Consider the following 22,656-nt stretch of genomic DNA (forward strand, 5'->3'; position numbering starts at 1 on the left):
GGGATACGGGTCAGAAATTTTCCTTTTTTGTTATGTCTTTGCCAAGTTTTGGTTTCAGGATGATGCTGGCCGCATAAAATGAGTTAGGAAGGAGTATCTCTTTTTCTATTGTTTGAAATAGTTTCAGAAGGAATGGTCCCAGCTCCTCTTTGTACGTTTGGTAGAATTCAGCTGTGAATCCTTCTGGTCCTGGACCTCTTTTGGTTGGTAGGCTATTAATTACAGCCTCAATTTTAGAACTTGTTATTGGCCTATTCAGGGATTCGACTTCTTACTGGTTTGGACTTGGGAGTGTGTATGTGTCCAGGAATTTATCCATTTCGTCTAGATTTCCTAGTTAATTTGCAAAGAGGTATTTATAATGTTCTCTAATGGTATCTTTTATTTCTATGGGATCAATGGTTATATCCCCTTTATCATTTCCTATTGCATGCATTTGATTCTTCTCTTCTTCCTTATTAGTCTGGCTAGCAGTTTATTTATTTCTTGATCTTTTCAAAAAACCAGCTCCTGGATTCATTGATTTTTTTGACGGGCTTTTGTGTCTCTATCTCCTTCAGTCCTGCTCTGATCTTAATTAATTCTTGTCTTCTGCTAGCTTTCGAATTTGTTTGCTCTTGCTTCCCTAGTTTTTTTAATTGTAATGTTATGGTGTCGATTTTAGACCCTTTCTGCTTTCTCTTGTGGGCATTTAGTGCTATAAATTTCCCTTTGCACACTACTTTAGCTGTGTCGTATTTTACTTTTTAAGCCCTCAATCTTTCTTTTTCATCATGATAGTCTTGACTGTTTTATGTTTATGTAAACTGTAAAATTGACTACACAGTTTTTACAAATATTTTACCAAAATATTTTATTGAGAATGTACAAACCAGTCAGTGAATTAGGGGAGAAGTTGCACTGTAGTAATAAATAGCCACAAAACAAAACCCCGAAGGACATCCAAACCAGAATAAAACAAAACATTTTAACAAAAACAAAAAGAACACACTGGCAACAAATACGTGCAGTTTATATCACAAAGATGCTCACATCTCCACTCTAAAGAGAGCTTTTAGAAGTTGATTTAAAATATGAGAAAAGGCATTATCCCACACTTCACAGAAAAAATAAATTTAAGCAGCTGTTAACACATGAACATAATATCAAGCTCAGATATAATCAAAATTAAATATTTGACAACAGATTCTACAGTTTGAGAGAAATAGAAAAGTGTTTTTTGTTTTCTCCAGGCCCACAAGTCTAGTTTCTTGGACTTCCTCACTATAACGGGGGTTGTCATCAGATCCCCAAAATATGGGAAACACAGAGCAGGTGGTGGCTGAAGGTGGGATATCCTGTGAAACCATATTTAAGTTCAGAGCCCTTGCTCCATTGTATTGTAATCAGCTGGCTCAGGAAAGAAGACCTGGCTCTCCTGAGCTCTACACCTACTGCACTGGATATGTTAGGCAGCCTAAGAACCCCTGGGGCCCAAACCCATCCCATCCTAATATATCATCCAGTATCGAGGACTCTGACACCAAATTCTCCCAGAGCATATGCTTATGCAGTTTTACATTTAATTTCTCATTACATTACAATTGGGAAAGTGAGGCCCCAAAAGAGGCAGGGACTGATCCAGATCTCAGGAGATGGGCAGGCTCCAGAGCATTAGGGAGGACTCCAGCTTCCTAGGCCTTGGCTCCATCCCACCTATCAGGTTTGCTTTGGAAGTTAGAGCCTGTAGCTTCACATTCAGGGGCACAGAGAATGAGCAGATCCAGGGTTCTGTTCACATGGGGACCTCTCCATGTGAGTTTCAAGATAACAGGACTGGGGTTTTGCATCCAGCTCTGAGGGCACCTGGAAGTAAAATGAGCTATGCTCCACCTCAGCCTAATGTAGACAATGCCTACAGGAAAGCCTGTTTTCTTCCTCATAAATAGGAGTGCTTGAAGTGCGTGACCTCGATGATTTCACATACTCATAAGTGTCTGCCAGCCTGGGTTCTTGCTCTGAGACTGTGCAAAAATGCATCCACTCTCTTCCGGTCCTTCAAATCAGAGGGAGGCATGGCAGCTTCAGAGGCATCTTGGGTAGATGAAGATGAGACGGAGCTAAATATGCCAGAGCATTGGACTCTGAGGCTGAAGTCCACGGAAAATCCCAGCTCCTGTTGGGCTCTTAAGGTCCTCATTTGAAAGTGGTAGAAAATAATTTCACTGGATAAGGGGAGGATACCTCATGAATAAATAGCACAACCTAAAAGGCAGAGGCAAACAGAAGGCAAAGGGGGATTCCCAGGTCACTCATTGTACTTGGGGCCTTCAGATTCTGCTACTTTATCCCCTAGGACCTTGAAGAACCAGTGTCTTGAGGACAGAAAAATCAAGGTACCTGATTTGTTCCATAGTGCTCCTGCATGGGGCTGTAGGGTTAGTGATGGCCTGGAGGTGGTTACAGCCAGCTCTGTTTCTGGTGCCCACTGAGCTTTGCTGGAGCAGCTGGAACAAGTAAGAGTCACACACCTCATGTTATCAATGATCTCCACATTATCAGGTGGTCAAAAGAGGAAGGGATATTAGAGATCCCCCATATAATCACTTAGCCAGTCTTTTTTCCCTTGTGCTCACCCTTTGCCAGCTAACCAGGTGGGTGCAACGTGGTACAGAAAATTATTACATGATGCCTGCACCCCCCAACTCAGGACCAAACAGTCTGAGGACAGCTGGACAAAAGCACTAAAGCAAGTATATGTGAAAGAAAAGAGCAAGGACTATAATATAAAGTAGAATGTTGAGAAGAAAAGCTGGAAAATTATTGCATGGGAGGACCTAAGGCCTCACTGAGTTGACTTTTAATCCATGATAAGGATGACAACAGGGAGGTGTCTCTGCACAAGTATGTGTCAGGAAGAAGCCACCCTTAGTGAATAGGTTCATAGGTGTGAGTTTGGCAGAGGTTAGAAAGGGACTAGTTTGGCTGCAGACAGCCTGAGGAAGAGATAAGCAGAGGGCTGGAGAATCCTAGGGCCTGGGAGATGAGGTTAGATATCTGCTCCTTTCTGACAACTTTGCCCTATAACTCAGCACTTTTCAACAACATATAATATCTCATAATGTGTGGACCAGAATTTGGACACAGTTCAGCTGGCTACCTCTGCCTTCAGGTCTTTTATGAGATTGGGGCTGTGGTCTTAACTGAAGCAGGACTGGGAAAGCATCAGCCTTTAAGCTGACTCATGTGAAAATTGGTAGGGTTTAGTGTGGCTGGAGAGCCTGACTTTCCTTCTTTCTACTGGTCTGAGCACCCCCTCAGCTCTCTGTTATGTGAGTCACTACATGGAGCATCTCATAGCATTGAAGCTTGCTTCCTGTGTTTGAGGAATACAATATAGGGACAGAATTAGACAAAAAGGTTTACACAAAAAGACACAGAGAGAGAAAAATCGAGGGCACAAACAGGAAAAACCCAGTAGGAGAAAAATGAGAGCTTTAGAATATCTTGACAGGGTGCGGTGGCTCACAACTGTAATCCCAGCACTTTGGGATGCTGAGACAGGTGGATCGTCTGAGGTCACGGGATTGAAACCAGCCTGGACAACGTGGTGAAACCACGGTCTCTTCTAAAAATACAAAATGAGCCAGGTGTGGTGGCACATGCCTGTAATCCCAGCTACTTGGGAGACTGATGCAGGAGAATCATTTGAACCTGGGAGGTGAAGGTTCCAGTAAGCCGAGATCACACCACTGCACTCCTGCCTGGGATACAAGAGCGAAACTGTGTCTCAAAAAAAAAAAAAAAGGAAAAAAAATCTTGAGAGTTAAAATAATTTTTCTCCTATATTTGTGTTAAAATTGTAACCCCCGGTGTAATGCTGTAAGGATGTAAGATGTAATTAACTCCCGTGGGTGGGACCCTCATTATAGAGATTACCGGCTTTATACAAGAAACCACAGAGGCCTCTCATCCTCCTACTGCAAAATGAGGATAAAACTTGAGGTGTGCAGTCTGAAATTCAGAAGCTAGTCATCACCAGAGCTCAACCATGCTGACAACCTGATCTCAAATTTCGAACCTCTAGAAGTATGAGAAATTAAGTACTGTTGTCTGTAAGCTGCCTATCTATGGTTCTTTGGCATAGCAGCCTGAAGTAATAGAAAAGTGATATCCTTCTCTGTATTTCATTGGACAGAAGCTGAATTTGTACCACTACACTGTTAAAAAAAAGACTTAAAATGGATTTTCATAATGAAAGATAGGAAACGGCTTGTTGAAACACTAAAATTTTATCGGCTTATAAGATTTTTGAACATTGGCTGAAATTGTTGGAACCAATATGGCTAAATGAAGTCCATGAAGAACCACTTTGCAGATGTTAGAGCCCAAATTTCCATTGTGTGTTTCATACTAACTCTCCCTGAATTTGCATGTCACCTGAGAGGAAGCAAGAAGAGATGACTGTGTATGTCTCATGACTTTCCATATTCCTACTTTCCTTCCAGCAATCCCTTATAGAACCCACCTCTTAGGCCTTTTCTAATCACTGTCTTGAAGCCAGTATAAGAAAACAAATTTCAGCTGGACTGCTATCTCCTTGTTGGCCAACCTACAACATGATATTTTCCTCAAAACCCAAGGGCCATACTACTGGCATCAGGCAGTAGGCCATTTTATTCAATAAAAAACGGAGTCACTCACCACCTAGTACTGGGAGGCTTTGTGAAGACTTCCCCTGTCACAGGTGTGATAAGGCACATGGATATGATTCTAAATATACAGAGAAAGCACTAGAAAGTTGAATGGCTGTATTATGTCATTGTCATACTGCAATGATGAAGTACCTGAGACTGGGTAATTGATAAAGAAAAGAAGTTTAATTGACTCACAGTTCCACATAATTGGGGGCGCACCTCAGAAACCTTCCAATTACAGTGGCTGACAAGTGAAGTGAGTGAGGGCATGGGATGTACCAGATGGTTATGAAACGATCAGATCTCATGAGAACTCACTATCGCAAGAACAGCATGAGGAGAACCCGTCCCCATAATCCAATCCTCTCCCCTCAGGTTTCTCCCTAAACACCTGGGGGTTATAATACACAGAGGGGTTTGGGTGGGACACACAGCTAAACTATATGAATGCCAGAGGACAATATCTACATTTAATTTCAACTCCATACTGGAGCAGAATGAAAATGAGGCCCAGTGGAGAAGTGACATTCCCAAGATCACCCTGCCAGACCCAGGACTGTTTGAGTTGTGGCCCATGCTACCTCCCAGCTTTTCTCCTAATGCTTCCATCTCTAAGTGTGTGCATTATCTACAGGTAACACCACATCATGATTTTTATGTTTTATCTTATATACACTTAATACGATCCCTAGGAAGTAGATGTTAGCATCATCCCCACTGTGCATGCTAGGAGGCTGGGGAAGCCTCGAATACACAGTGACTTTTATTGGGTCCCAGAGCTGGTAAGAAAAACAAGTTTATGTTCCAGCTGTCTCTTATATCCTGGAACCTAGGCTGCATTTAGTTCTTTCCAGGGAATTAAGGGGAAGTTGTGTTTGCATAATTGTGTACAAATGAAGAGTTGACATTGAAGAGGAGACTGAGCAGTTAGTAGCATAGTGGGACCTTTGGGTAGGTCTTACAGAAAGAAGGGGCCCAGTAGATGGAACCTTGAAGAGTTTAACACACTTTCTTGGTGACAAAATCCAACAGCAGTTAAGAAACCAGGAAGCCACATCGTTGAGACAGCTCTGTATCCACCTCTGTTAGTGAGAGATGCTCAAGAGAGTGAGATGTTCTTTCATTGTGCCCTGAAATTTCTGAGTTTCAGCCTTACAAAGGCTCAATGTAAAAGTCTTATCTGAAAACACGGATGTCAACTCAGCCCTCATCACTGATGTCCCTGGCTATTGGTCGAGTGCACCTACAAATAACACAGGGCAGCCCAGGACAGGCCCTTCCACGTGAGTCCTCTCTTGTCAACTCATCTGGGCAGTCCCACACCACTTCTTAGTACCATGAGTTGTATGGGGAGCAAGAGGGAGGGCACTCTTCTTGGACTGAAGCAGATTGTCAGGTGTTGGAACTCTTGTGTACCTGTCATGTTCATACCTAGGCCAAAGCTGTCAGAATAAAAAGAAGAGGGTTGAAGACCGAGTCTGTGTACTCAGATGTGAATTCCAAGACTTTAACTTGTCCTCTGGTTTCCTTCCTTGCTGGAGATTTATACAGATTCTCCTTATGTGCCTAATCTGAAGAGCAGAATTTCTTTTCTTTTCTTTTCTTTTCTTTCTTTTCTTTTCTTTTCTTCTTTCTTTCTTTCTCTTTTTTTTTTGAGGAAGTCTCTCTCTGTCACCCAGGCTGGAGTGCAGAGAAAAGCAGAATTTGTAGTGGAGGTGTCACATATGGTGAAAACAAGGCAGACCACTGATTTTTCTTTGCGTGGTTTCTAGGCACGTTTTTCAGAGCTGCGTTCAGATTGATGAGGAGCTGTTTGATGTGGCCAACTCCACCCTCTTTTTGGAAAAAGAGCAGGTGCACTAAACCAGCAACCACAGCCAGCACCGGGCTGTGGTAAGAGCAGCCACATAGGGGTCTCTACAGACAGAAACCCGAGAAGACCGGGACAGACCCAGTACCCAGACTCATATAGGAAAACTCTCTGGGCTGTGTCCTATGGCCTTCCCATGAGTAACTGATAGTCTTGATCCAGTGGAATCTGGCCTACATTAGTGTCAGTTGCAAGTTGGTTATGTGGAAAGTCTCTGTTCACTCAACTTGTGTGAATAACAGTAAAGGCCTTTCTATTGTTTTCACTTTGCATTAGGCCATGAGTATTTGTGCCTGTGGCTGCAGTTTGTATTAGTTTCTTGCCCCAGGTATCTGCTGCAGCATGCAGCTTCAGTCCTACCAGACCCTCAAAACTTAAAAGCTAACACTATTACTAGGGAGGATTTCACAGGAAAATGGAGAAAGGGTTACACACAAAAAAGTTAAACTTTTCTATGCATGTTTCTGCAATGTGTTATCTCAAGAACTCATCTCTGTAGTGCATCAGGGTAGGGGCTGGGCTCTCACCTTTTGATAATATTCCATAAGGGAGGTTCTTCCCCACAGTGTTTAGTCTTCCGACGCTGGTACAGCCTGACATGATGACATTCTACTTTCATGTCGGTCATGCTGCAGGGAATATTCTGTGAGTGTCTTAAGAGGCTGGACTCACTTGCTAGGGTGAACCTCATCTTTGGTGCTCACTTTTCTGTTATCTCATAATTAGCTTTATTCTAAGCAAATCTATGTCTATTTTATTTATCTGTTTACTTATTTTTATGTATGGAAAAACGCATTTTTAAATTTACTTATTTATTTAGAGACAGGGTGTCCCTTTGTCACCCAAGCTGGAGTACAGTGGTAGAGTGTTGTGATCATGGCTCATTGCAGCCTCAAACTCTTGGGTTCAAATGATTGTCTCACCTCAGCTTCCTGTGCTACCATGCCCTGCTAGTTGATTTTAATTTTTTATAAAGAAAGAGTCTCATTATGCTGCCCAGGCTGGTCTCAAACTCCTGGGCCCAAGCAGTTCTCTCATCTCAGCCTCCCAAAACACTGGGATTAAAAACATGAGCCACTGTACTGAGCTGTGCCTACTTCAAAAGACTGAAAATAAAAAATCGATAAATCTTTGCCAAATTAAAAATAAAGCAATAGTTTCCAGGTCTTAGATAAAGACAATTCTTTGTCATGAAGAATGACAAAAGGCTTATTTAGCTGTTAAAATGATTTGCTTATATTTCAAAGAAGCAGAGAAAAAAAGGTACATATACAAGTTTTCCAGGCCAGGCATGGTAGTTCCTGCCTGTAATCCGAACATTTGGGGAGGGCAAGGCAGGAGGTTCCCTTGAAGCCAAATATTTGAGTCCAGTGCAGGCAACATGGTGAAATTCTGTCACTACAAAAAAATAAAATAAAATAAAATAAATATGGCTGGGCATGATGGCCTACACCTGTAATCCCAGCACTTTGGGAGTTGGAGGCAGGTGGATAATGAGGTCAGGGGTTTGAAACCAGCCTGGCCAAAATGGTGAAACCCATTCTCTACTAAAAATAATAATAATAAAATATTAACCAGGCATGGTGGTGTGCGCCTGTAATCCCAGCTACTCAAAAGATTGAGGAAGGAGAATTGCTTAAACCTGGGAGGTGGAGGTTGCATTGAGACAAGATCATGCCACTACACTCCAGCCTGGTCCACAGAGCAAGACACCGTCTTGAAAAAAAAATAAAAACAAAAATAAATAAAGCTAGCCAGGCATGGTGGTTCATGCCTATATTCCTAGGTAATTAAGAGGTTGAGGCAGGAGGACTGCTGAAACCCAAGAGGTTAAGGTTACAGTGAGCTATGATTATGCCATTGCACTTCAGGGTAAGTAAAAGAGTAAGATTCTGTCTCAAAAAATTAATAATGAAATTTTTCTAAATTACATTGTTTAAGAAAAGGGAAAAAAATCTTTTTTTATTTTCAAATGGGAGAATAGAGCCTCTCATTTCTAATTTGTATTTCCTTCTGCAAAAACTTGGTCTAGGCCCATGGTCTTGAACTACTGGACATCTGGATTTTAGTAGGTGCTGGATTCAGGCAACTGAGGGGTGGCCTTGGGCACACTGTGTGCACATAAAAGAAAGAGTTTGAGGTGTACTAAAAGGTAAAAGAGGGGAAGGTGCTATTAAGAACCCACAATTGGGAGACAGTACAGGGTTGGTGGAAGGACTGGTTCATGCTATGGATACTGACCCAGGTGAAACTTTCCTCTGAGTTATTTCTATGTCCATGCAGGAAGACGAGATTATGATCAGGTGGCACAGAAACCTGGGATGGTGAAAAAAACAGGTTGCCACTGCAGATTCGGTGTCTAAGATAGAACATATGCCAGGGATCTTGTAGGCATGTGTGTGGGTTTTTGGTGGGAAAGTCTATGAGGAAAAGTAGCATGGGCAAAAATCTTGATGCCAGAGACCTGTGCTGGGAGGGGCTTGATCACATCAACACGCAGTGCGTATGTTCAGTGGGTGAAAGATATGTGGTGGCCTCAGGTTGGCAGGAGGGTAGAAGGCATCTGTTCTCAGAACTTCTTCCCTCAGAGTCCTCGGTCCTTCTCACCGTGGGAGGATGCCTGGAACCATAGGGCAGTGCATGGTGTAGCAGCCTGTGTGCAGAGCAGAGCCTACCTTCCCCAAGATACCTGGAGTCTCTCTCCAGCAGAGGCTCCACATTGTCTTTCTTCTTACAACAATTTTGATCCTAAATGTGTAAAGTTCCCTGAAAACCCACTGATTCTCCAACATCCATTTGTTGCCCAAAAATTTAATTCTGACACCACTTAGAGTTTGCACAGATCCCACAAATTCAGGGCTCAGTCCCACATCACCGCTCTCACTGCAGAGGAGAGTCACATATCCCAGAAGCCCATCTATACTTCTGAGCTACCTCCTATAAATCTGAGACTCCCATAAACCCCTTTTCAAGTTAAATAATTTGATAGAATTACTCAAAAAAAACTCAACAAATAAGCCTAATTATATTTACTACTTTATTATAAAAATATAACTCAGAAACTGCCAAATGGAAGAGATGTCTAGGACAAGGAACAGTTGTGGGTGAAGGTAATCCTTGAAATAGCTATATTTAAAGAAATTCCCCCATTCTTTGTGTTCTCAAAGAACAGCTTAGTGAAGAGAACGTGCTTCCCATTATGACTTTGTGGATGTTCTCCCCCTTTTTTTTAACCTATCACAAAGATGGACACAGATTGCAAATTCCCATTTTTAAAAATGAACAACCATTCTGTAATTTAGTCTTCAGTGGTCAAAACAGAGTACTTGTTAACAAAACTTTGCTTGTTCCTCTTCTTCCCTCAGCCCCTGAACTTTGACTCACCCACAGCCTCAGAGAACCTACAACCCATACTTATACACATCCCTCCTAAGAACAGGCTGACTTCAAGGTGAAACATTATCTTATCTGGGATCTGATTTTGCTACCCTCCATCCTGTGCTTCCCTTCCAACCTTCTTTGTAAACTTGTTTTCTCCTTCCTAGGAAATAAAGCCCTTTTCCGCCTAACCTTTGAGATCCCCAAAGATCTAATCATTTGTACTTTTTCTTTGTTGCAACACTTCTTAAGTAACTTCTTAGACAAAGCCTAGAAACAGTCTCAGGACAATAACAATTCTATTCAAGAAAGAATCTCCCAACATTTCTTCTATCTCAATCTCAACTGCATCTGCCTGTGAACTTCCAACTTACCAAAGCTCTGTATCTTCTGACAGTGACAAAGGCTTCTTCCATGGTTGGTGTCAGCAGGCTTCGATACCTGCAGGACAGACACTCAGGAATAATCAACTGGGCCATCAGTGGCCCCCTTTTGCAGGGTCACCGTTAGCCTTAGCTTTTAGTCAATGGTCTAAGACTTCTACTTCCCAATTATTCATTCAGTTAGTTTTCAATTTAAAAAATACTTCATGTTTGAAGAATCCAGCAAAAATTATTCAAATCTAAGGTTTAAAAGAGAGGAAATTATGGCCAGGCATGGTGGCTAATGACTGTAATCCCTGCATTTTGGGAGGCCGAGGTGGGCAGATTACCTGAGGTCAGGAGTTCGAGACCAGCCTGATCAACATGAAGAAACACCCTCTCTACTAAAAATACAAACTTAACCGGGGGTGGTGGTGTATTCCTGTAATCCCAGCTACTTGGGAGGCTGAGGCAGGAGAATTGCTTGAACCTGGGAGGTGGAGGTTGCAGTGAGTCAATATCGTGCCATTGCACTCCAGACTGGGCAACAAGAGTGAAACTAAGTCTAAAAAATAAAATAAAAATAAAAAAAGAAAATTATAAGGGGCTTACATTTTATAACTCAACAAGAAAAGCCAAAGTATCTACCCCTTTCAGAAAATAAACATGTAATTTAATTATGTTCAAAACAAATCATTTAGTAAACAATTAATCATATGTGAACACTTCCAGGAGGTGCCAAGTCCCAGCTCCTAAAACTTAGCATTACCCTCAAACACCCAGATAGCAGCATATGGAACAGAGATATTCACTTTCACAAATTCTCTGTTTTGAAAAAAAGAACAACTGATGTAATAAATGTATGTAATTTGACAATTAATCTACCTCATGTGCTTGTAGATATGTATTCATTTCCTACCACAGTAGTGGAAGAGAGACTATCACTGTCTTTAACATTTCCAACAGTAAGCCATGAGATTCTGCTTGAAATCACCTCTCAAACAAATAAAAAACAGAACTGGGAAAGATACTATGCTCATTCTGTTAAAGAAATAGGCAAGTAACAATTTTTAACAAGTGAAATATATTACTACTTAATTTTATTCAAAATTCACCAACTTAATGTGCTTTATAAATATTTTCATACCTTTCAAGCTCTACTGATAAAAACATAATTTACATTTAATTAAAAAGTGAATTTAAACTAAGTACAAAAATATTTTCAAGGTGACAAACTTAGGAGGTGACAATGCCAATTGAAACACAGACATATCAGACCCAAGTGTCAAGTCAAGCCATTCTATAACTTGGGATATTTTCCCCACTCACATCTGGTTCAGTGAAGTGGGTGATGAGCGTCCTACCAGGAGCCGCTACGCTGTGCTCCACTGTGTCTGTGAGGTGCATTTTACTTTGCAGGTTTTTGCACTGCCTCACCGGGTTGGGTTTCTTTGTGCTTTGAAATATTTTCTCTCCCTTCACCATTCTGAGGACATTTTTTCCTCAATATCAGCATCCATTTGCCTGGCCTGCAATGTGTCTCTAAGGAATGGAAACTAATCTTTGGGGTAAGAAAATCTTAATGTCCTAAGGGGTTTGCTTTTAGTGCAAGGGTATACCTGGAGATTCCTTCCAGGCACAGCTCATCCAACCACTCCACAGAGAGGCTGCATTCCCATACCTTGGGCTGTTCCCTGAGAGGAGGTGACACAAGGGATGCTATTTACTAGACACCTCAAGAGTCATGGCCACTGTTGGCATCTTTGGGAATTCTCAAGCAGTTTTGAAACTCAAAACCAAGAAAATAACAGGATGGCTGAGGATGTATTGCCCTGTGAAGTTTCCAAAACGAAACCTCAACCCAAAGACATTCTGATGGGGTGTCTGTGCCAAGGGAAGATTAAAGAAAGGGGCACAAAGGTTTTCTGCGTTTTATTTTTTTTTTACAGTGGGGTGTCAGGGGATTATTCTCTGCTTTCATCTCCTGTAAAATGTTTACAAATGAAAATTTTTTAAATGACGTCCACTGCTTTTTGACAAAATGAAGAATTAAAATACTGTGTCTGAAATGTACAGTAAAGAACAGTTGATAATGTTGTGGATTATCGAAGGTTAGTTATTGTTGGTAAGTGTCAGGAAAGAACTGGAAATTTAAAATCCAATTGCAAGCCAGAGTTAGGCTGGGGCAACAGGGAGGTAGATTTGAGTCTCTGCCTGCCACACGTTTGGAAAATGCATCAGAAAACTAGTTCTCTTTTGGAGTGTTAAAATAACTAAAAAACAGGTGATTATGTTGAGGTGGCTCTAGTGTCCTGAGCTCTGAGTGGAGAGACAGGCCAAGGCCCCCCTAGTTCCAAAAAGCTGCCCATTCTTCTCCAGCTGTGCACCTGATTATATAGTTTCCACTCCGGCACCCATGATTGGATATAGTTCAAATCCCTACCCTGCCCCCTCAGGCCATGAGTGACATATGTGATTTGACACTGGGTTGAATAAAGCAAGAATTACAGGTTTTCCCTGGATCCTTTTCTGGCAGGGCTTCCTCCGTGAACTAGAAACTGGCCCTGCCTGTAAAATATTTGCATTTACATTTGTATGTAAGATTATTTGTATTAATGAATAATATATATGTGTTATTCATACATGGAAACAATATAATGAGAATTATTTTAAAATTTCAGATGCTTTACTTTCCTGGTACATCTAGGCTTTAGAGCAGGCAGCCTGAGATTTAAAAGGGAGGCAATTCTCTAAGAAATAATATGTGAGGCACATGCAAATTTTAAATATTCTAGTAGCTACATTTTAATAAATACACCGGGCGTGCTTGCCTGTGCCTGTAGGTCGAACTATTAGGGAGACTGAGGTGGGAGGATCACTTGAGACCAGGAGTTTGAGATCAGCCCTGGCAACATAGAGAAAGTCATTTCTACAAAAAAAAAAAAAAATATATTGAAAAATTAGCCAGGCCTGGTGGAGCGTGACTTCAGTCCCAGCTACTCAGAAGGCTGAAGCTGGAGGATCACCTGAGCCTGGGAGGTCAAGGCTGCAATGAACCATGATCACACAACTGCACTCCAGCCTGGCTGACAGAACAAAACCCTGACTCAAAAAACTGATCTCTGGAAAGGCATTTTCTTTTTCTGCAATGTAGCCAAGCAGCTAAGTAAGTATTGAAGCCATCCTTTAATTTTTAACAGGGCAAGAAAGCTTTCTAAGACCCCGAACTCCAGATATGCGATGGGGCAAATCCTGAAGTGTACATGGCTATCTCTCACAGCTAAAGCATCCCTCACCCCTATCCAGCGCTTCTTACCCCTGGCGCAAGAGAATCACCTGCGGGGAGGAAAACTTTCAAAATCCCTTAAACTGAAGTTGTAACCGCTCAATTAAATCAGAATCCTTGGAGCTGGATCTGAAAAAAAATATGGTTGAAAGTTGTGCAGGTGATTACAATGTGTAGGCAAGCCACAAAACCATGGCTTTAACCAGGAGCTTTTGTTAGAAATGATTTCTCAAATGAATGTAAAAACGTTTGCTGCTGAATTGTGACCTTTCAATTTTACCTGCTTTTCTTGCAAAGTATATTTTGCAGACCCAGGCAGTGCTGCTCCCTCTGTTCCTGATTCACCCAGTACTGTGTGTGCTCAGTGCATCCTGTGCACGGATCATTGTGTGCCCTGGCCTGGGTGAGCATCATTCTTCGGGGAGAACCTTTCTGAAAACAAAGCTGCATTCCAAAAAGTTAAAACCATGCTACTTACAGTGTTGAAGTAAAAATTAAAAGACCCAGGGGGGCTCACCCAAAAGTTAAAACATAAATAAATAACTTGGAACATTAACATACACCTGATGATGTCCTGAGTGAACACGCCCCACTTTAAAACAAAACAAAACATTGCTATTATTCTAAAATATTAATTTAAGATTGTTATGCAAATATGTACTCTTTAAATTTTTATTGATGTATAACATGCATACAGCAATATAGGCACAAAACATTTAGGGAATGCTTGATGAATTATTACTAAATAAGTGCACTTGTGTATATAAGAATCAGATTTGTTCATGCCCTTGACACTTTCTCCTTCCCAAAGGTAACCAAGATCTTAAGATCTAAGTGCAGATAAACTTTGTCATTTTCTACAAGTGTTTTATTACAGATCATTAAAAAAGTATACACAATACAAAAAAAGTATAACAGACCAGTCACCCAGCTTTAACAGCTACTAGTCATTGTCATTTTTGTTTTATCTATACTTCCAGCCATGCCCCCACCCCCAATTTCATTATTGTTTTTAGGCTTTTTGGATAAAGCGTATATTCATTGCAAGGTACAATGCCAACTGTAAATAGTAGAGAGATGGGGTTTTGCCATGTTGGCCAGGCTGGTCTTGAACTCCTGACCTCAGGTGATCCACTCTCTTCAGCCTCACAAAGTGCTGGGATTACAGGCGTGAGCCAATATACTCGGCCTGAGAATTCATATTTCTAACAAAGTACAAATCCATAGGGCACATGACAACTGCAATGTCTATCCACAGTAAATACGGTTTGATGAATAAATTGAAAGGCAATTGACTTAAGGTGGGAAAAAAAAACAATCAAAGCATGGGTACTATGTGCCATCTGTAGGAGCATTTTGTTAAGAATGACAAACAAACCAATTTTATTGTTTTAATAACCGAAATTGGCAAAATTTCTAGTTTTTCTTTCATAGGAATGCTCTTAGCAAGAAAAAATTTTCATATGGTGAGAGCAAAAATGACAACCATTTGCAAGTAAATGTCTTATGAAATTAAGTAGCAGATATCAAGCTCATGACCTTCAGATAGTTACCCCTAACTCAATCATTTACATAGCAAGTGCAGATAATTTTCATAGCTCCCTATTACAATTATATTTTACTCCCCTTACAAATTGTGACTGTTTTTAAATAAAGTTCACTAACTAAAATTTTGTATATGACATATGATAAATTCCCCTTCAAGTAACCTTATATTTACTTAATTGTGTTAGCCAGTGTCTCTCTACCACCCGATAATACTTTGGGATTCTCCCTCCATTTGCACAGGCATCATAGCTGGGAAACAGGGATTCAAAAGACCCAGGCTGTTCCCTACATATGTTTCCTCCTCCGACATCAGTTCATCAGTCAACCAAGTCAAGTGAGAGTGGAGGCCATGTATTCCCTCTTATTCTTGGGCACTCTCCTCCAAGGAGGAAAAGGCCAGGAGGTCCTGTTAGAGGATGCACTCTGAGAGCCCGGGCTCCCTAAGGTGTGAGAGTTCTAAACAGCAGGTGTAGACTTTCAGGAGTGAGGAATGAGGCAGGCATTCCAAACCTGAAGCTTCATCACCTTTTGTTTCATCTCAAGACAATTCTGAAGGGCTGTTTTGGAGCGTGTCTGGAAGGTGAACGTTGAAGAAGAGTGTGGGCTTTGATGTGACTCAGATGAGATCTTTCATGGGGAGGCAGGAATTCAATGCCCAGAATCTGGGCTGGTGTCTTTGAGGTCAGTAGGTTGCGTCTTTGTATCCAAGTCCGTTGTTACTAGGTTGGAGGCTGGAGATTCTAAATGGCTTCCAGACCGCCTCTCTGATTCTCTTTGGGAGATGGGGTCTGAAAAAGACAATGTCAGTATTTTGGGGAAATTCTAGAAAGTCTGCTTGGAAACCTCGGATGACCTCTTGCCTAGTGCCTAAATGCTCAATGTGCAGCTCTAGCCACGTAGATGCTTGGTAGATATAGAGCTGGGTTTCCATTTATATCAGCAAAACCTATGTCAGAGTTGAAGAAGTAGTCAAGAAAAAGTGTCTGGGTTGCAGGCCGGGGAACATCTTAAAAGCAAACTTCTAGCCTGCTGACTCTTGGCAATGAGTGTTGGGTCCTGGCCAAAGTGCCTTGAAAGCAGCATGAGTCCAATCCATGGATCCAACTTCTAATGGAGAAATGTTAATATGTTTTCAGTTTGAATCAATCAGGGTGAAATTACCTTGCTATTGGTTTGCTTACTTTTTATTGTTTCATATAAAATCTATGACTAAATACATTAAATACTTATTGATATATGTATTTGTTCTTCATCTGGCTCATAACATTTGCCTAATTTTAAAATTTCTTCTATTTTGTAGGTTTCAACTTATTTTATTGTAAGATATTGTTAAATCTAATACAGGCATTGTCACTTTTACAAATAATTTTATTTTATTTCATATATTTCCTATTCACTTTTTACATTTAAATTATAGACCATTTCATCATATAAAAAACTCTATTTCTATTTTAAAAATAAGTCTTTGGGTTTTTTGGTCTTGTAATTTCCATATTACATAGTAATGAGATAAACGTTAATGTTTTCAGGGTATTTTAAATTTTAAATAATTACTCATTGTATCCACGTGAAATTTGTTTTTACTGCATGCATGAGTTGGAGAACCGTTTTCACTTCTGACTCATCTTTACTGTGATCTCCTCAGAACTCATACCTCTTGTAGTTGGGAGATTGCAGTATATAATTCCAATAAATGGGGCAAATTCAATAATAACATAATACAAATGAGTTTGAAAGCAGTACATGTCTTCAAAGCATACACAACATGGGCCTACATATGTACAACAATAATAATTTATAAGTTACAGTTTGGATGGAAAGTAAAAGTACAGAAAATTTGTTAAAATAAATTAAAATGGAGATCACTTATCAATAATCTCTGAGCAGACAAAATTTGTCTCGAACTCCCGACGTCAGGTGATCCGCCCGCCTCCCAAAGTGCTGGGACCACAAGTGTGAGCCACCACCTAGATAAATTGGGCAGATTCCTAGGTATACAAGACTTGATTACAAAGAAATACAAAATCTGAATAGATACAAAACTACTAAGGAAATGGAATCAGTAACTAAAAACCTCTTCATGAAGAAAAGCCCTTGTCTTGTTGGCTTCACTAGTGATTTAGATCAAGCATATATAGAACAAAAATCCTTTCCAAAGTCTACCAAAAGCCTGAAGAGAGCAGTTCCAAACTTATTCCATGATGCCAGCATTAGCTCATACCAAAGCCAGACAAAGAGACTACAAAAACCCATAGACTAATATCCCTTATGAACACGGATGCAAAACTACTCAGCAACATCCTAGCTAACCACATTCAGCAGCATACTAGGGAGATTACACCACATGACCAAGGGGAATTTATTACTGGAATGTAAGGAAGATTTAGCGTATGGATGGTTTCAGTGCAATGGTGTTTACAACTAATTGATCACAACCAGCATAGATTTCTTTATCCTTTTTCCAGTCTCACTGGTTCACTTAGCTAGCCTTTCTTAACAAAAGTTTTAGCATATGAAAAATAATCAATGCATATGACACATTAACAAAATTTTTAGAATACATTATCTAATACAGAAAATGTATTTTACAAAATTCAAAATATTTTATAATAAAAACACAATAAATTACGAATAAAAGAAAACCATCTTTGTAAAATTCACGTATAAAAAACCCACAGCAAACTATATGTTCTAGAGGAAAAGACCAAAATTATTTCGTCTAAGCTCAGAAGACAGAATGTCTGCTCTTGCCAGCCACTTTTATTCAACACTGTATTAGAAGTTTCATTCAGAGAAATTAAAAAAGACAATGAAATAAACTGCATCAAAGTGTGTACAGAAAATATATTCTTTTATGTAGAAAATCTTAAAGATTCCACACAAAAAATATTAAAATTAATAAATTCAGCAGAGTAGTAGCATACAAAATCAACATAGAAAAATAAACCGTATTTTATGTACTAATACGAATAATCTGAGAAGAAAACTATGAAAACAACTCAATTTACAATAGCATCAAAAGAATAAAATACTTAGGAAGTAACCAAGAAGCAAAATGCCAATTATTTTGTGTAGATATTAAAAAATCAATTTTTAAGTTTATGAGGAATCTCAAGGGACCCTAAATTGCAAAAATAATTTTGAAAAAAAAATACCAAAGTTAGAGAAGTCGCACTTAATGATTTCAAAACTTACTACAAAATTCCAAAATAGCACGCTACAAATAGACTAATGGAGTAATAGAGAAAGCCAATATAAATAAACCCTCATATATATGGTCAAATGATTTTTATGGGAAATGAACTGCCTTTACAACAGTTAGTGCTGGGGAAATTGGGTACCTACAAGTAAAAGAGTGAAGCTGTTCCCTTAACTTATACCATAAGAAAAAATTAACTAACTGGACAAAAACCTAAATGTAAGAGCTAAAACTACAAAATTCTTAGTATAAAATGTAGGTAAAACATGTCATAACGCTGGATTTGGCAGTGATTTTTTTTAACAGGACACAAAAAACGCAAGAAACAAAAGAAAAATAAAGAGGACTCTATCCAGAATATACAAAGAACAATTCAGCAATAATAAAACAAACTACTTGTTTAAAATATGGGCAAAATACTTAAACAGACATTTCTTTAAAAATTATGTGAAATGGCTAATAAGTCCATGGAAAGGTGCTCAACAAAACTAATCATTAGTAAAATGCAAATATAACTCCAAATGATATATCACTTAATACACATCAGCATAGTCACTACCAAAAGAAACAAAACAAAACAGAAAATCACAAGTGTTGGTGAGGACGTGGAGCAATTAGAACCCTTGTACACTGTTGTTGGAAATGTAAAATGCTGCAGCTGCTATAAAATAACAGTATAATAACTAAAAAATGTACACCTAAAGTCACCATATGATCCCACAATTTCACATCTGGGTATGTAGCAAAAGATGTGAAAGCAAAGACACAAAATAATACACGTACACCTAGGCTCATAGCAGCATTACTCACATCACCCAAAAGGTTTTTGAATTACCCGTGTTGTTTGAATTATCATCAATGAATAAATAGATAAAATGTGATTTATACATACATTGGAACGTTATTCAGTTATGTAAAATAAGAAAATTCTGACACATGGTACGTTATGCATGAACCTTAAGGACATTGTGCAAAGTGACATGAGCCAGTCATAAAAGGACAAATACTGTATCATTCCACTTATGAGATACTTAGAGTAGTTAAATTCTAGAAATCCAAGTAGAAGAGTGGTTCCTAGGATCTGGAGGGGGAGTAACAGGGAGCTGTTATTTAATGTAAATTAAATTTTGGTTTTGGAAGTTGAAAGAAGGTCCCTATGAATGGGAATAATAGTTGCAAAACAATGTGAGTGTAGTTAATTTTTCTGAGCTGCACACTTAAAATAGCTAAAATGGTTAATTTTATGTATACTTTGCCACAATGTAAAAAATATTTTTTAAATAAACAAACTATAGCTATCTGCAATAGGATGAATTAATATCATAAATATAAAATTGCATAGAAGAAAGTAGATGTAAAAGTGTACATGTTGTACAATTTCACTTATATAAAATCCAGAAAGTGAACACAACTGAGGTTCTGGCTTCCAGTAATAATGAAGTAGAGTAGATTGTTCAATAACTGTTTCACAGATACTATAATAAAGTTTAATAAAATACTATATTTTGCTATATAGAAACGCACACTGTTTAGAAGAACTGAATGAAGATTTTAGCTGTGCCACTGTAGAAGAGATAAGGATTGGGGTTTGCACCTATTCAAATTAACTCCCTCATAAAATAATAATTTTCAAAGAAATACAACAGAATCCAGAGTCCCTGTAGTTCCTATCACACAATTTAAAAATTTATGAGATGCGTGAAGAAGCATGAAAATGTAATCGATTCACAAGATAAAAAGCAGACAATAGAACCTATTCTCAAGATGTGCAAGATGCTGTAATCTGTAGATAAGATTTGAAAGAAGCTATGGTAAGTATGTTCATGGGGGTAAAGGCAAGCTGTCTCATGACAAGTGAACAGATGTGTAACTGTGCACTCCCAGTCCTTTGGTCACAGGGCTGCAGGACTAAGGAAGGAAATTAAAGAAAAATGAAATTAAAAAGAAAGAGAAATAAGTTTTCTTGTATTAGGCTGACTTGTCCCAGAGGCAGCAATAGGCACAGCCCAGACCCAGGAAAATTCTTGATAATATTATGTAATGTGCTCTGGAGGTTCTCCCAACACTCCCCCAACACAGGGAAAAGAAAAAGAAATTCCCTTTGTTTTATGGAATGAGTTTATAGATTCTTGTTCTCTGTAACTAGTGACTTCAAATATTGTGTTTTATCGAAGAAGTACAATGAAAGTCATGAGAAGCCTGAGTAGGCTGAACTACAGCTGTTTGGGAACCATAGTGAGGGTTATAGGATAAGCCCATGCCCAGGGAAACCTAGATAATGGACGTGTGGGTTGCTTGGCAATGGTCATGTGCAATCCTGTCTTTGTCCTGCCTCTGTATTCCTGCTTTCACGCCACTGTAAGCTCGCTTCAAGCTAGCCCACCCCCTTTTGTGAAGTGTGTATAAAAGTCAGGTGTTGTCTCTGTTCCGGGCCCAGTCTTTTTGACGTGAGTCAGCTGGTCCTGAGTGCACTCAATAAAGATTCTCCTGTTTCAACCTGAGGTCTGTCTCGTCCTCCTGAATCCCGCAACAGGAGAATTCCAGCATGAACCATGTTCACGGGACAGTGCGCGTCACTGAAGGAAAAGTGGGGCGGGAGGTGGGGGTGCATGGCTGTGATAGCCTCTTGGGCTTGCTGGGAGATGTAGTCTTATAAAGATTCCCAGCCCCTTGGTCACAGGGCTGCAGCACCACAATCCCAGCATACAACGGAATCAGGCACAGTGCGCGTCGCTAGAAGAAGAGGTAGAGCTGTGCATAACTCGCTGGGCTTGCTGGAAAATGTAATCTCATGAACACTCCTTAGTGAACAGTGAGCGTCACTGGAGGAAAAGGCGGGGCTGTGCAGGCCTTGCTTTACTTGCTGAGAGATGCGGTCTCATAAACACTCCCAGCCCTTTGGTCACAGGGCTGAAGGACTACATTTCCATCATGCACCGGGATCAGGGATAGTGCGTGTGCCTAGATGAAGAGGCAAAGCTTTGTGTGCCTCCTTTGGCTTGCTGGGACATGTACTTTCATAAAGTCACCCAGATCTTTCATTACAGGGCCGCAGAACTACAATCCCAGTATGCACCAAGATCAAGGATAGTGCGCGTTACTGGAGGATGGGGAGGGATTGTCCACGTCTCGCTGGGCTTGGTGGGATATGTAGTCTCATAAATACTCCCAAACCTTTGGTCACAGGGCTGCAGGACTACAATTCCAGCCAGCACCGGGCTCAAGGAAATTGCGCGTCACTGGAGGAAGAGGCGGGGTTGTTTGTTACTCGCTGGGCTTGCTGGGAGATGTATTCTCATCAATCCTCCCAGCCCTTTCATCACAGGGCTGAAGGACTACACTTCCAGCCCCAGCATGCCCTGGGCTCAGGGACAGCATGCGTCACTGGAGGAAGAGGGAGGGCTGTGCGCTTCTCACTCTGCTTTTTTGGGAGATGTAGTCTCATTAACACTCCTAGCCCTTTGGTCATAGATCGCCAAGGACTGCAATCCCAGCATGCACCCAGCTCAGGGACAGTGCGCTAGTCACTGCAGGAAGAGGCAGGGCTGTGTGCACCTCCTGGGAGTACTGGGAGATGTATTCTCATAAACACTCCCAGCTCTTTGCTCACAGGGCTGCAGGAATACATTCCTAGTATGCACCCAGCTCAGTGACAGTGCGCTAGTCTAAGGAGAAAGAGGCAGGGCAGTGTGCGCCTTGCTGGGTTTCCTGAGAGTTGTCGTCTCATGGCCTCTCCCTGTCCTTTGGTCACGGTGCTATAAGACTACAATCCCAGCATGCTTGGGGCTCACGGACAATCTACGTCACTGGAGAATGAGGGGAAGGTTGTGTGCACCTCGCTGCACTTGCTAGGAAATGTAGTTTCATAAAGACTCTGAGACCTTTTGTCACGGGACTGCAGGACTACAATCCCAGAATGCATCAGGATCAAAAACAGTATGCGTCACTGGGAAAAGATGTGGGGCTGTGTGCGTCTCCCTAGGTTTTTCTCGGAGATGTAGTCTCGTGTCCTCTCCCTACCCTTGGCTCACAGTGCTATAAGACTACAATCCCAGCATGCTTGGGGCTCACGGACATTCCCCTTCACTGGATAACGATGGGAAGGTTGTGCGCACCTCGCTGCGCTTGCTGGGAAATGTAGATTCATAAAGCTTCTCAGACCTTTTGTCATAGGTCTGCAGGACTACAATCCCAGTATGTATCAGGATCAAAAACAGTATGCGTCACTGGGAAAAGATGTGGGGCTGTGTGCGTCTCCCTATGTTTTCTGGGAGATGTAGTCTCATAAACACTCTTGGCCCTTTGGTCACAGGGCTGCAGGACTACAATCCCAGCAT

At 40.6% G+C, this 22,656-nt stretch overlaps 1 long non-coding RNA gene across 4 annotated transcripts in view; it reads left to right on the forward strand.

Moving 5' to 3' along the window:
* Window positions 1-16,353, forward strand: part of LOC129136792 (uncharacterized) — a 41,092-nt gene extending 24,739 nt beyond the window's left edge. For 3 of the 4 annotated variants that reach the window (XR_010156065.1, XR_010156062.1, XR_008538711.2), the window contains exon 4: window positions 9,912-10,115. This is a non-coding gene — a long non-coding RNA (uncharacterized LOC129136792). Of the gene's footprint in view, window positions 1-9,911; window positions 10,116-13,486 lie in introns of those variants that run through there. The other variant, XR_010156063.1, reaches the window with a different exon arrangement.
* Window positions 16,354-22,656: the final 6,303 nt, after the last annotated feature.

This window comes from Pan troglodytes, chromosome 23, assembly GCF_028858775.2.
Source record: "Pan troglodytes isolate AG18354 chromosome 23, NHGRI_mPanTro3-v2.0_pri, whole genome shotgun sequence".
Lineage (NCBI taxonomy): Eukaryota > Metazoa > Chordata > Mammalia > Primates > Hominidae > Pan > Pan troglodytes.